Source organism: Amblyomma americanum, chromosome 8 (assembly GCF_052857255.1).
Source record: "Amblyomma americanum isolate KBUSLIRL-KWMA chromosome 8, ASM5285725v1, whole genome shotgun sequence".
Classification (NCBI taxonomy): Eukaryota; Metazoa; Arthropoda; class Arachnida; order Ixodida; family Ixodidae; genus Amblyomma; species Amblyomma americanum.
In genome coordinates, this window is record NC_135504.1 from 87045897 (window position 1) to 87060669 (window position 14773).

A 14773-nucleotide genomic window follows, 5' to 3' on the forward strand; every position below is an offset into this window, starting at 1 on the left:
GCAGAATCCATTTGACTGCTATGCATGGCGTGATGGTATTTGTGTGTAAGCAGGATTCATAGTAGTGCCTTCGACATCTCCGGCCAAAAACTTTAATCCTCTACTCCTCCTTCAGGGGTAACTGGGACGCAGTTCGCCAACGCCTACGTGTCCCGCACCATGCCAGACATGAGCACCGCGGTGCAAGTAGTGAGGAACAAGTCCCCTGTTTCATCCTGTGCTGGCCTCTAAAAACGCTGCAGCGAACAAAGTAGGAAGAGGAGACGCCTTGGTGAGTGAGGGCAGTACACCGCCTGCGCTGTCCGATGCGCTTCAGTTGGTCGTTTAGAATCAGAGTTGGGCAGTGTTTATTATCGTGCCGCACCATATACATATCCGCAGTACGTCTCTAAAGTGACCAGACTCTAGTCTCTTGACCAGTGCAGGCAATAGAAGTCTGCAAAACAGATCCGTTACCATGGAAAAGGAATAGAAAAAAACCATACCCTTGGTGCGATTTTGCAAGCTATGTGTGCTTCCAAATGTGACCGTATAAATATTTCAATGTGGAGCTCGAAAGCTGCACAACTATGAGCGAGATAAATTAATTTAATGGAACGAGAGCTGAAGAGGTCGGACTGCAGTCATGTGACGCTTAGTGTCCACGAAGGGGAGCAGGTTGAAGATTAAGTCATCCAACCAAAACAAACAGACAGGTGTGTAGGCCCGAACATCCCCATTTATTCGAACATAGAAAATAGACTAGTTCCTATTCTCGCAGCGCTGCCAAGGCTGGCAGGAGAGCATCTACACCACCAGCCGAGCACGCGCCTTCAACCCCTGGTGGCGGTACCAGCAAGGCAACACCCAGCTGGATACGTGACAGGTTGGTAAATCATTATGACGTCATAGATTCCACAAGGTTTTTGAGCTCCCCTGTAGCACTGCCGGTGTTGGGTTTATTGGTTTTCAATTCTGCTTGGCACCTTTTGCGCGAAGGAAATGCAGCCATTGAAATATGAAGCAGCAAATTGCTTATACTGTTTTTTTTCTCTTGCAGCATCGGCTATTTGGATGCGGCATCAGGGAACAGTGATGCTTTGGTCGGCTTTTTCGTCCTGAACTAGGGGTGCGTGCCTGAGCCCACAATAAAGCTGCCGTCGAGTAAGTGTTCAAATTTCAACGTGATTTATCCATACAGATTCCTCTGTTACCTTTGCTAAATTCTTTCTTCAATGGTCGCGAAAATAGCGATGATAATGAGTCAAATTATGATTTGCCGACTTGTTGTTTTGGACACTAAAGAAAAACTAAAGTTGTCTTATTTGGATTGAATACCACGTTTTAATGACACAGAGGAAGCGAGGACTAAAACCAGTCGTGCGAGGTTTGCCCAACCTGGAAAGTGTTGGTGGTTCAGCATTGCTAAGCGCAAGTTATTCTGCGAAACTGGATTTGCAGGCGGGCACCACTGCTTGAGTGCGCGATTGAGCTGTCCATTGATCCAGGGAGCCAGTTATGCACTACCTCTCACTTGCTTGCGTCCCTCATAGCCTGAGTCGCTTTGGGACGTTAAACAGTAAACAACCGTTCCTTTCCTAAAAAATCATCGGTATCTATAAAGTTGCCTATGCGGCAATGAACACATTGAAGGCCGGCGGCCTATTCCATACTTCTTAACTGAAAGACACTCGCAGTATGCGCAGTTTATCTCGAATCAAATCTAAAACTCACACTTAAGACCATATCTGATAGCAGGAGATTTTAGTGCACACTGTCGTCAATGAGAAAGCTTGGTGCAATCACATCTAAAGCTCACACTTTAGACCATATCTGATAGCAGAAGATTTTAGTGCACACTGTCGTCAATGAGGAAGCTGGGTGCAGTAGAGGGCAAGTCAGGGGATATTTTACGCTATCCAATAGCACCTGTCTCCTATATACACGTAAACATTGATACCGTTCTCCAAGTTCATGCAAAATGAGTTGCCCAGATGTAAGTTTTTGATCACAGAATCTTTATCCATCTTTATCAGCGAGTGCCTTTATCAGTGTTTTTATCGATCAAGCATCAATCGTTCACTGAGCAAATCTGCTGCCCATAGGAGACCACAGCTGGGTGACCGTTAAAATCGAAGGTCGCTTTTATTGGCCCTCGAGGACACCTCAATTCTCAAAAAGATGCCCTGAATCCAAGGCCACCTGTGGGGAAAGGAAATAGTAGACAAAGTTGCTACCTGCAGTAAAGAGAGTGGGAAAGCTCTTTAATGCAGAAGAGATTTTAGCCGGCGTTTGAGAATCGCTGACAATCTGCTATCTTGCTTACGCGTGGAAATTAGAAACCACTACTGTGGCCCGCCCCAGGCAGTGCGCATGCTGCCGGAAATGCACAGCTTCTACCTGCAATACATGGGAGCACTGTGCACCACTTTTAATAAGCATTTAATTGATTTCTATACATCTTTCGCTCCACAATGCATTGATTTTTTTATTTTTTTTAAACATCAAGAGTGCTGCCTCTCAAAACATTGCTCTGACTTTGGCAAGCCTCTTAATGCGTCGAAGTCATCGTAACCGACAGCGGCACTGCCATCGTTTCATGCCTCGGCTGACAACTGTCCATTATCCCGGGGCCAGGGCAAATTCTGTGCGGTTAAAACGAAATCACTAAGGGTATGTTGAAGTGCGCACGAGAAGGTCGGCAATCCGCCAGCTGCTAGCGTGTCGTCTTGAAGGGTTTGAGCCATACGTGTCACGTCGGGTCGAGGTGCGAGTTCCATGTGTGGCCGCGAAAGCGGATTAGGGTTGGGGTGCTCTTCTAAAGGGTGCGCTATATGCGAAAACCTTGTGTTCTTTCTTGGCGTTTCCCGACGCGCGATCTTAAGTTCTGCGCATGAGCACCATTGGAGTTTGGTGCCAAACTTCCCGTTCAGCCTCTGGGCTAATCTCAACACTTTTATAACTGCGGATTTTACATCAAAATATCTTAGAATAAATCCTAAATGGTAACTCACATCCCGAGGGCAATATTTATTCATTTTCGCGCAGTTGATTGTTGATTAAATAGAATAAAAAGGAGAGTGAAGAATTTGTCTTCGTGTGAGGGGTTTAAACGATCATTTTGGGTCAAAAGCATCTAAATGCAGTCTAAATGGGTGCATGCACCGCCAAGCATAAATGATAAATGATTGGCGAGCTATCTGTTTGTTAAAACAAGACAAGAAAACGTATCTCTAAAAATTGATTTGCAACCGCTGTCGTACGTGTTCAAAATCACAACACTATATTCTGTTGTGCTACAGGTGCAACGGGAATGGCGGTTTTTAGTTTTGCTCTTACCCCTTTTCGCAAATATCCTTGTATTCTCGCGCATGCGAGAATACAAGAGAGGAGAGATCGGATGCCTAGTCGTGCACCCCATTGGCGGTTGCCGCAGCCCGGCCGCGCTGCGTTAAGGCCCTCTGGGCCTCGAGGGTGCAGCAGCCAGACAGGGTCGCCTCCTAGTCCTCTCGGGTGCGGTCTGGTATAGGGCGTAGGGATGAGTTTGAATCTACTCCGTTACCCTTGAGGACCCGTGGTTATCTTGCCTTCGTATTACATATTCCCTGCCCTAGCCAATTTATTCCTCTTGATTTCAACTAGGATGTCATTAACTCGAGATTTTTCCCTCACCCACTCCACTCCTTCCTTCAATCATGGAGGAACATTAGGCGTCAGTGTTACCCAAACAGCAAATATAATCGGCCCAACATTAAAATTGGATGATTTTCTAAGGTCCTTTACAGGACCGGTATTTACCAGTATATTGCCAATACTGGGCCAATTACCTGTTCTGCTTGGGTTGCGGTAGAGCAGCCGTTCGAGCAGCCGCAGTTGCTTAGTGGCTTTGGCGTTCACTTGCTCCTTTCAAAGTCCCGGGATTGATCCTTCATAGCTAGAACGTTAACGACGTCGTCCTCGGTTAAAGCCAAATATCTTTTCTGCAGCTATCCTGAATTCTTCTACATTCCATCTTATCCCCAACTCGTTGATGGGCTTCCTCATCACCAGTTTATTCCGTTCCCTCTACAAGTCTAGGCTAAATCGATACCTTACCTTCTTGTGGCCAACAATACTGCAACAACACTTTTGCTATTTCAGGAACTGTTTAATATTATAAGCACTAAAAAACTGTGTATTGAAGAATTCGTTCCACGTTTGTTTTCTATCATGTTTGGCTGCCGCACCGGTTATTGACCATGTCGTATCATCCACTGCAGGGGAGCGCTGCTGTCTCCCGTCAGCCTCATACACGGATGAGTCGCCAGGTATGTGCACTCACACAGTGGGCGCTTCAAGTGGGCCTCTACCGTCATTAGACTGTAAGAAAGGAAAGTAAGCTTCGATAGGTGGAGAGAGAAAAAATTGGCGGTGGTTTAGTTCTGGTAAAACCTACAGTGACTCCATAGGTGCAGCTGGCCACGCTGAAGGCCTGAAATGCTACCGTAATGTACAAAATGCCATCCGCGATTGTCTCACGAACAATCAGCCCACGTTGAGGAAACCCAGATGGTGAGATTAAATCTGGAGCCCTCAGTACGACGTCCCTCAAAGCATATACGTCGATTCGAGATGTTAGAGCCCAGAAGTTATAGTTTCACTTAAGTCGGAGCTTCGATCGAGGTTCAGTATGACACCCGCCGGTCTGCACTATAGAGAGGAAGTCATTGCCCGAATTATTTCAAAACAATTTGCCAGAGCCCGCAGTCATTGTTTGACCGTAATACATACGCAAGTACAGGCTTCAAGGAGCGTTCTATGTGTACAAAAATGGCATCAGCGATTGTCTCTGCAGCTGGGACTAAACCCCTCTGCTGTGCCAAACAGTACACGTTAACGAAACAGCGCTAGAAGGAAGGGAAGGAATTACGACAAGGAAATGCATGGTCGTGACGAGAATGTGTAGATATTCTTGGAACTTTTCGCGCGATGTCTGTGCATTGAAGTTCTTGTTTTTCTCCGGCAGCATCAATCCTTTGGATGTGACAGGCTACATCAGGACTCCAGTGGTCGCCTTCTATTTCCTGAACTAGGGCGTCTTGCATGCCCAATTTGCAAAGTACGCCAGAGTAAGTGCGCCATGAGTGGCATTTTTAACCAGTGTTGATTGCGATTCGGGGCGTGATGGTATTGGCAAGTAAGCTAAGTGCAAATTGGCTACCTGTATAGGCTGATTTATTTTCCTTCAGCTACACTAGTACCTCCAACATGGCTGAAGACAGCGGCGGTTATTTATCAGACCTAGAAGTCGCCGACTGGTTGACTACTACAAGGAAAGGGGATGCGGACGATGCGAATTCGTGCAGAAATAAAAAAAAAGCCTAGTGAACAGGGTCGCGTAATGAGCGCAGGCTGAACTTGTGCTCTCGAAACGTGCAATTGTTTTCTTCGCGTCATTATTGCACGTGATACTGTTGGTGGGCAAGTCTGGTTATAATAATGTGAATGTCTGTGGGTTCCCGGTTTTTCATTGCCAAACAACTACACCATGTGCCGAATGCGAAAAGGTGTGAGCTATGCTAGAGGAAACTGTAGCCGCACAAACTTAAGAGCATTGCGGGCTGCTACGTCACTTATGGGTGCGGGATTGAGGTAACCGTATGCTCTCATACACGGAAAGCGTGCTGAATACTCCATTTCGCTTTATTGAGAATGTTAGTCACATGGGTTGAAGTGTTTATTCTCCCAACCTACCCATTCATCCATTTGTACCGCTTCAAATGATTTCGGGCTGTTCTATTCTGCGTAATTCACGCATTCCCCAAGTTTTCAGGAATACTTCAGGGAAGAAAGTACATTCATGGCGCGAGTAAATACTGCAGCTCTCCAACAGCCTGTGGTCGCGCATTGACACACGCGCTGCCACGCATAACTATAACGCATCTACTCAGATGCAGAAAGAATGAGCAATGTCGGCACACATAACATGGCCAGCAGCCCACAGGAGAAATAAAAATCAGAGCAATAACATTTACATTGAACTTGACTTCCGACTGATGTTTTAGAAGAAATATCGAACATCACTCTGAATTAAATCAACACTGCTCTAGCAGTACGGAGAGCAGTATCAGCAAAAGTCCACCAATAGATCTCTGTCATCGACAGTTTATAACGGGGTCTTAGGTTGATGCTCAGACGGCGGCGAAACCACGGCAGCGACAGAGTCTCTCTCCTGTTCAGGTCAGCAGGCGCTCTCTCTGAGCGATGGTTGTTGTTGTTCCCCTCACAAAATGGCACATACCCACAAGGGGGATTGGCCATAACCAGGCGGTCACTATTTAAATAGCATATTGAGGAAAAACGCTAAGGCGCCTGTGTGCTGTGCGATGTCAGCGCACGTTAAAGATCCCCAGGTGGTCAAAATTATTCCGGAGCCCTCCACTACGGCACCTTTCTTCTTTCACTCCCTCCTTTATCCCTTCCCTTACGGCGCGGTTCAGGTATCCTCCGATACATGAGACAGATACTGCGCCATTTCCTTTCCTTCAAAACCAATTATTATTATTATTATGGCAAGCATGGGATGACCTAACAAAAATTGTGTAACTCTGTTTCCGTAGCAGAGGAGGTTGCAGGAGGTTAGGGTGACCTAACAAACTGAAAATTAGGTAAGGGAATCTTTAAAAAAGAGAGATTGTGAGAGAGAGAGTAGGAATTGCAAAAAGTAGTTACCCAAATACGAAAGCTTATGATGGTATGGACAGTATGAAAGCCTATGAAGGTAGACGTTTTGATTCTAGGAGATAATTATGAACGGCAGAGCAAACATTCCCATTGGTATGGCCAAGCATAGAAGCGCCAATGGACAGAACAACAGCAGAAGACAGACGCAAATTGACATTCTGCATTGGGACCTCTAATAGTCGCCTCCGGATCGATGAGTAGCGATGACAAAAGAGAAGTGCTCTATTGTTTCCGGCTAAACACAATGGTATTGTGATGACAGTGAGGCTAGGATGATGATCTTCCTCGCAATGGCCCCGGGGAGAAAAGGAGCCATCCTGGCTACTCACTGTGCCGACAACGCAACCTGGTCGTATATAGTACGGCTTGAGTCGTTGGACATGCGTAGTCTCGCGACCACGTGGGCGGAGATCGGAAGACGGTGAGGGGCTCACAGAGGATGTGCGCTCCAGGACGCGGTGGGGGCCAGGGTATTTTGAAAGAAGTTTCTTTGAGAGGCCGGAAGCAATGGAAGGGATCCGCAGCCAGACGAGTGAACCGATTGGGAAATCCGGATCAAGCTAACCGTCGTCATGGCGGTGTTTTTGGCGCCCCTGAGTGTCTGCCGGGAGTGACCGTGCAATCTGGCGGGAGTCTTCGGCGTGCTGGGCAGCTTCATAAACAGTTGTACAACTTTGTCGATGGATGTCGGCCGTAGAGCCAAAAAAATGGGGAGAAACCGGTGATGGAGTTGGTAGCAGTGTTGTGGGCGTACGTAACATAGGGTAGAATGAGGTCCCAGTTCGTGTGGTTGGCCGCAACGTACATCGCCAGCATGCCGCCCAGACTGCGATTAAATCGTTCAGTTAGACCATTTGTTTCCGGTAGGCTGTACAAGTCTGGTGAATGATATTGTACTCGGCGAGTAGAGCTTCAACAACGTCAGCCAAGACGCGTCCTCCATTACTGAGGAGTTCACAAGGAGCACCGTGGCGAAGTATAAAGCGCTGCATAATGAAGGACGCGGTTCCTGCATACCGGTTCAGGTGACCAATGGCAACAATGACCCAGTGGTTGCCAGCAGCGGTGTAAGGCAGAGGTCGTATAAATCGATGCCAACATGGCCGAAGGGGCGAGGAAAACAATGTAGTGGTTGCAACTGTCCAGCAGAGTGATAAGGCAGTTGCTTACGGCGTTGGCAGGACGTGCAGGAGCGAACGTACTCTACGATGAAGTTATACTAGCTTTCCAGTAGTACCATAGACGGATGCGAGTGTACGTCTTGAAGACTCCCGCGCGGCCGCATTGCGGGTCAGCTTGGAAACTGGTCCAGATTTGGGGCCGGAGATGTCGTGGATTACGAGAAGCCATTTCTGTCTATCTGACTTACAGTAGCGCTTATAGAATAGATCATCGGGAATGGAAAAATGTGAAGCTTGGCGACGAAGGGCGCTGGATAGTGGAGGTTTAGATGGGTCGGAGAGAAAGTCATGAACAGTAGCAATCCACTCATATTTACGCTGCTCAGAAAGCATGTCACGGGTGGTGAGCGAAGGCGCAGTGGATTCTATGGCGCAGAGGCTGGCAAACTCGGCCGGTAGCGGGGAGCGGGACAGGGCATCTGCGTCCTGATGGTTGCGGCCCGACTGTTATACGACACGTATGTTATATTCTTGGAGCTCCCGGGGCCAGGCGACCAGAGGGATCTTCTAACGAAGAAAGCCAACACAGGGCATGATGCTCGGTGACCACGTCAAACGGACAGCCATAGAGATAAGGTCGAATTTTGCCAACGGCCCAGACACTGGCCAACCACACTTTTCCCTTACCGAGTAGTTGGATTCGGCTTTCCTGAGAGTGAGGCTGGCGTAAGCAACCACATCCTCCTCGAATTCAAACTCGCGTTGGGCGAGCACAGCCCCGAGGCCAATGCCACTGGCGTCCGTCTGTACTTTGGCTGGGGCTTGAGGGTCGTATTGACGCAAGATGGGTGGTGCCGTGAGGAGTCTGCGCAAGGTGTTGTAGGCGTCGTCGCAGGCACGCGATCATATTGGCGCAGATAATTGAGGCCATAGACAATTCGCTTGTGGCGCAGTTCTCGCCTCAGGAACTGCGGCGTCTAGTTTTCATCTTGCGAAAGATTCGGGCACCGGCGCGGGGGAGAAGGGGAGCGGCAACGAGGAAAAGGTGAGCACCGGGTGGAGAAGGGAGTGCGGTCAGGTGAAAGCGGGCGACTCTTTGGCGGCTCGGCTGGCGATGAGTATTCACTGCGAGGAGGCCAGTAAAAGGCATCTGGGGAGATTGGCGCACGACGACGGCAAAGCCGGGCCACGTGACCAGGCAGTCCGCAAGAGTAGCAAATAGGCCGACTATCACTTGTATGTCAGTGAAGGCCAAATTGTCGAAGCGGTCGCAAAAAAGGCTTCGGAGCGTGAGGAACTTGAGGCACAGACGCTTGAGGTGGAGCGTAGGTTGGACGGTAGTTAGGCGGCCGTGGCCGAGAGATGGCGGCAGCGTAGGTCAGGGGTGCAGCGACAGGTGCGGACGGCTGTGCTGGTGCGGGTGGAGGGACCGCTGAAAGGGCCTCAGCCACTTGTTCGCTGATGGCAGTGCGAAGGTAGGAGAACTTCCAGCAGATATCTATGAATGTCAAGTAGAGAATGCAATTATGCTAATGCGAACATTAACCCGTTATCGTTATCCGAAAAACTGCCATCCGTGAACACTGGATCTGGACACCGGAACCGAAGGGAAAACTAAACTGCTAGTGGGCTGAATTCTCTTTTTTTTTTAAACTACGCAAATAGACTGTCATTTTTTTTTCTCAATTGAATGGGCAGATTTTACTGCTTGTAAGCCAAACATCCCCATCTATTCGAACATAGAAAATAAGCTCGTTGTTATTCTCGCAGCGCTGTCAAGCCTGACAGGAGAGCATCTACGCCACCAGCCGAGCACGGGACCCCAACCCCTGGTTGCGGCACCAGGGCAACACCCAGCCGGATACATCACAGGTTGGTAAATCATGACGTCATTGAATCCGCAAGGTTTTTGAGCTCCCCTGTATCACGGCCGGTGTCGGGTATATTGGTTTTCAATTTTTCTCACTATCTTTTGCGCGAAGAAAGTGCAGCCATTGAAATATGAAGCAGCATTTAACGCGGAAGACAAAACACTGTTTGGTATCGGAGAAATGAGTGAGAAATATTTATCTAGCTTATGTGAATGAATCGATGCTTCCTATTTGCTGTACTCCTTCCATTGTTGAGCATGGTAATCAGGTACTGAAGGGATGAGTAGAAGATCCAGCACACATCCCATTAGCTACAGCTGAGTAGCATCAGTCAATTTAGCCAGCTCTTTTCCTGTGCTCTCGTTTGGTTACATAATTTTCGCGGTGACAAAATTTTAATTCTTACCATGACCAAACAGCCCGTGAACAACTGCGTACACAGGACGCAGGTTCAAGGCAGAAAGAAACATGAAGAATCTGGAACAAATATCGGCTGACTGGCGAGCGGCCCGATTCAAAACGCACGACAGAATTTTCTGTCGCGCCACACAATTCTGTGTTGTGAGAAAAGCTTTTTTTCGTGCATTGTGTTGTGCGACACAGGTTCGTACCCTGGGTTACTTTGAACGACAATGGTAATTGCTGTAAGTTCAGTCGGACGAAAGACATCTTTCGCGTACTTATGTTCATGGCGGTACCAGGAATTATTTCCCGCAGAGAATAACGATACATATTAAAAAAGGAGTCCTGTTCTTTTTCTTCTATTGACTACACTAGAATTCTTGACAAACTTTTGCAGACATTCATTACTGAGTCATCGCGCATTGTTTTTCATTCTCCGAATCATTTCGAATCAATAAATCAATATATCAATCAATCAATAATCTTGCTAATCATTTTGTTCGGTTTCTTAAAAATTTAATTATTCCATTTCTTTAATAGACTGCCATCGGAAGGTAATGAGTGTCCTCCTTACTCTCCCCTTCTCCCAGAGTCTCGAGCGCAAGGCTCCAGAGTCGGAAGAATCCATCGTTACTTACGCCCAGTGTGGCCATCTGTCCAAGGGTTGGACCATCAAAGGCACCTGTCTCTCTTTGGCCATTGGCGTAGACTTCCAAGGTCAAGCAATTGCGGTACGTTTGTCTTTTCCGTGCTTGCGCGATCGCGGCCGATGTTGTCATAGTAGAAACGAATTGCCCCTACAAGACGAGGATGTCTCTGCTAAAGCCATGCAGGCTTGTTTACGAGTTCACGGCCCGGCACTGCAGTTTAGCTACATACGCTGTGTAGCTCAGTTTGCTTTGATGGTGTTCAGTTCTTCAGCGGTGGCTACACTATTCTGATGGAGGAGAAATGCTGGACAGGTTGTATATTTTAATTTCGACTCCCATTGTAGAATCACAGATGGGCGGATATATTCCAAAGGCTTCCATTACGAAGAACCTCGTGGCCCACAGAGGGGCGTGAATATAGAAGTTCAGTGACGTCAGTTTTGCATCTGTTCAGATGAATTAGGTTAATTATTCATTGCTTGCGTCTCGCGTAACATGAGCGACTTAGTGTGTTAGCTTGGCAATGTTTCGGTAAAATCAGTGTTGTGTGAAATTTGATTACCAATTTAATCTGTTGCGGGGAAGCCGTCCGAGAGGTTAGTGAAATGCCTTACCACATGTAGTGTGGCATGGAATAAAAATATTTGTACAAGGGACGGATCACCGGAGTGGAGTAATCGCTACTTAATACGCTGCAGTAACGAGAGCAATAACGATACTGATAACGGTAACGAGAGCATCTGGTTTTTGCGCTCAGTTTCTGGGAGGTTCAGAACAAAGTCAAGGCATGCGAAGGATTTTAACTTTTCTTTTTGCGCCTCTCGAGCTGGCGATCACTATTGCTTAATTGTTTACTTGCCACATTACAAGGTTGTTTTACGTGCAGGAATGAAATGAGTCTCCATCGAACGTAAAATGACCTACCACGTGTAAAACAGAGCTATTGGAAATTTCCACCGAGCAAGGCACACTACGTAGCACCGTTTCACATCCAACATTTTGAGACCAAAATTTTAAATATTGAAGGTAGTGATCAATTCCTTTGTTTCTGTTTTTCCATCGCTCGCGTCTGGGAGCTTACAGCGAAAACCTTCCTAGGAAAAAAATACAAGTCTGATATGCAGATACCATTTCTCTCTTTCCCGCTCAAAAACTCTCTTGTCCGGAATTGTTGCGTATATGTAACTATCGTATTTCAGTGCATTGTGTACCACGCTTTCACACGTGAAATTCTATTATTAGATCTTGACTAACCGAGGATCATGCTCTTTTTTCCCTAGTCTCGGTGTTCAACTTAGAAGCCAGACCTGGAACCCTCCCCGACTTGTTTATCCAGGAACAGCCCACCCCTTGATGTCCGGACTTGCTGTTGGCTCGGAAAAAAGTCCAAGCGATGTTGTACCGCGGCAGCTACAACACTGCCTTAGCTACAGCCCAAGGGGCTGCGGCCAAGCATACGCCAGCACAACCTGTACGGACCTTGTGTGTGACAAGAGAAACAGGGGGAAAAAATAAAATTTATAATGAAAAATAAAGCTCCGAGCCTGGTATGTCCAGTTTCAGCTGGAGACGTGCCACTTGCATTGAAGCTTTGTTTTTTACATTCATCCTTTATCGGTCTCTTCTGGACTTTAAACTTAGAGTTAAACTTGAGTTAAACGCGACAGCATTCCCGCGTGTTCGAGCACCCAGATGGAAGGCTCAGACAAGGAATCCCTGCACTACTGGAGTTCACCGGCTCCTTCACATTTTTTTGTAGGAGCAAGTGCCCACTTTTAAAGCGAAAGCGTTGCTACTCCTTTCTGTAGCTTGTTTGACGTGTTTTTCATAGGGCCTTGAACCGAGGAGGATCACGTGACGTCGCCGAGCCGCAGCTGTGGCGAAACTGACAATGAGCGGGAGCTTCGAAACCAAATGTACATGATAGACCCGTTGGGACGGTGGACACCTCAGTGGAGCTTTAACCTACATGGCGGTAGGGGGAGATAAGTGTGCTACATGCGTTGGCATTGACAACGTTGTGGCGGAAGCACGGCACTTAAGCCATAGACCGTCGGTGGTATTGGCGTTGGCTTTGACAAGGTTCTAGACTCCGATAATTTGGTGAGGAAAGCAAGAGCTCATAACATCCTCCCTGGGTTAGTAGACGCCTAGCGATGGTGTGAGAGACGTGAACTGTATGCATTAGCATTGACAACGTTCTGGCGCACACCCACCACTAGAGCCACGCGCCACCCTGCCACCCTGGCAGGCAGGTGGCAGGGTGGGTGCGCTGCCTTTACAGTGTGTGGAATGTACGCAACGTTACAGATGCCAAGCCGCATCTACTTTCCCTATACACCGCAGCTTTTGCTATCTAACCATGTTGATCAGTAGTTAAACGGCAGCTAATTTTTTTATACCATCCACATGATTGCATCACCTCGCACTGCTGCTACAAGCCCCCCTGTGCAATGGAACCTTTCGACTCCTTCAAGATCAACTTTGACGCCACACTCACTCGCAGCGCTCCTGGTGGCCTCTGCGAGAAGTGGAAAACTTGTCCAAGGTTTTTCTCGCACTAACGACACGAAGGAGCAACGGTAACGGCTTCCTCAAGAGCTCCTTAGCACACAGTACCCAATCTCTTTTGGTGCACCTGTGCCAAGGCAAATCTGCGCACCTATTTTGTCTTAGTAGTAGTACAAGACATTGGGCCAAAACTTACTGGTCAAGCCCATCGAGCACCTGGGCGACACGCACCGTAATATTCCGAATATCTCTTGGTGTCCTCTTGAGCCTCGTTGTGCGCTTCAGATAAAAGACCCGATTGAGGTAAGGCTATAAATGCATTAGAAGTTCAAACGGGGCTGCCATCCGTTCAGGTCAAATGTTTCCCTTTGCCAAGGGATGGCACCACACTGCGTCCACACATCCATGCTTGGGCCTCACCATTGCCTGGATGAGAGGTTGGCCTTGGTGCGCAGTCATTTGAGGGATGCCGCAGCATGCTTGCTGCATGCTCAATACTACAGTCCACCGCCATAATGTGCAAGCGGGACGAAAGTATTCTCGAAAACAAATTATAGTCTACATTACTCAGTGAAATGGGACTGCACCCTGTCCTCAACAGGCTTTTGTCCATGCTTTTCGGATTGAGTATGTGTTATGTCCTGCATAAGATGTGGAAAGTAAAAAGCCTACATCATCAGCAGCTCTGAAAACTTCAAACAAGACAGGCGCCTGGAATAGCCACAAAAATGTGCAACAACAAGTATTTAAACCATAATGAATCTGAATCTGCCTTTCGCCACGCACTGCCTGGCGTGGTGGTGGTTCTTGACATTTTTTGCGGTAAACTGGTGAAACTGTGCTTTATTCTTCTTTGTATTTCATGAACATAAGCTCATGGATTCTTGGGGCCGTGGGGATATTTGTCTTTAAGAAGTGGCATCTATTTAAGGATTCTAAGAGCCTGGAAAATAGAGTCAATCGCATTTCTTAAGCGCTATGACCTTCGTCAGTAAGGACGTTATCTTAAATAACCTTGAGAAGCCGCCTCAGTGGCTGAGTGGTTCAGGCGCTCGGCTGCTGACCCGAAAGACGCGGGTTCGATCCAGGCCGTGGCGGTTGAATTTCGATGGAGGCGAAATTCTAGAGGCCCGTGTACTGTGCGATGTCAGTGCACGTGAAAGAACCCCAGGTGGTCGAAATTCCCGGAGCCCTTCACTACGGAGTCTCTCATAGCCTGGGTCGCTTTCGGAGAGAGAGAGAGAGAAACAACTTTATTGATTCGAGCTCGACGTCTGCTTAGACTCCGTCGATGGGAGTGGTTCCCTCTTCACGGGACCCATATGCTTCCCTAGCCGCCTGGCCCCTGGAGATCAGGATGAGCTGGTCTTCCACGGCGGGGCTGGTTAGCAAGGTCTCCCATCGCTCGGTTGGGGAGGGTGAGAGATGGGGTGGGGTAGTGGGGCAGGTAAGAAGTGGGGGGATTTCCTTGTTGAAGTTGCATACTCCATTGACATGTTGAAGCGTGCCAAACTGC

The 14773-nt window shown here is 47.9% G+C and overlaps 2 long non-coding RNA genes across 3 annotated transcripts in view; both read left to right on the forward strand.

Moving 5' to 3' along the window:
- The window catches only part of LOC144101981 (uncharacterized), a 176258-nt gene extending 164012 nt beyond the window's left edge, over positions 1-12246 (forward strand). The window contains exon 3 of the long non-coding RNA XR_013308130.1: positions 12027-12246. This is a non-coding gene — a long non-coding RNA (uncharacterized LOC144101981). The remainder of the gene's footprint in view (positions 1-12026) is intronic.
- LOC144100508 (uncharacterized) lies at positions 226-10840 on the forward strand. Of its 2 annotated transcripts, XR_013307696.1 has the most exons (7): positions 226-271; positions 761-865; positions 1040-1143; positions 4239-4286; positions 4985-5087; positions 9594-9695; positions 10687-10839. It is a non-coding gene; the product is annotated as an uncharacterized LOC144100508 (long non-coding RNA). The 2 variants fall into 2 exon arrangements; XR_013307697.1 differs by lacking the exon at positions 4239-4286 and having other exon boundaries at positions 10687-10840.
- Positions 12247-14773: the final 2527 nt, after the last annotated feature.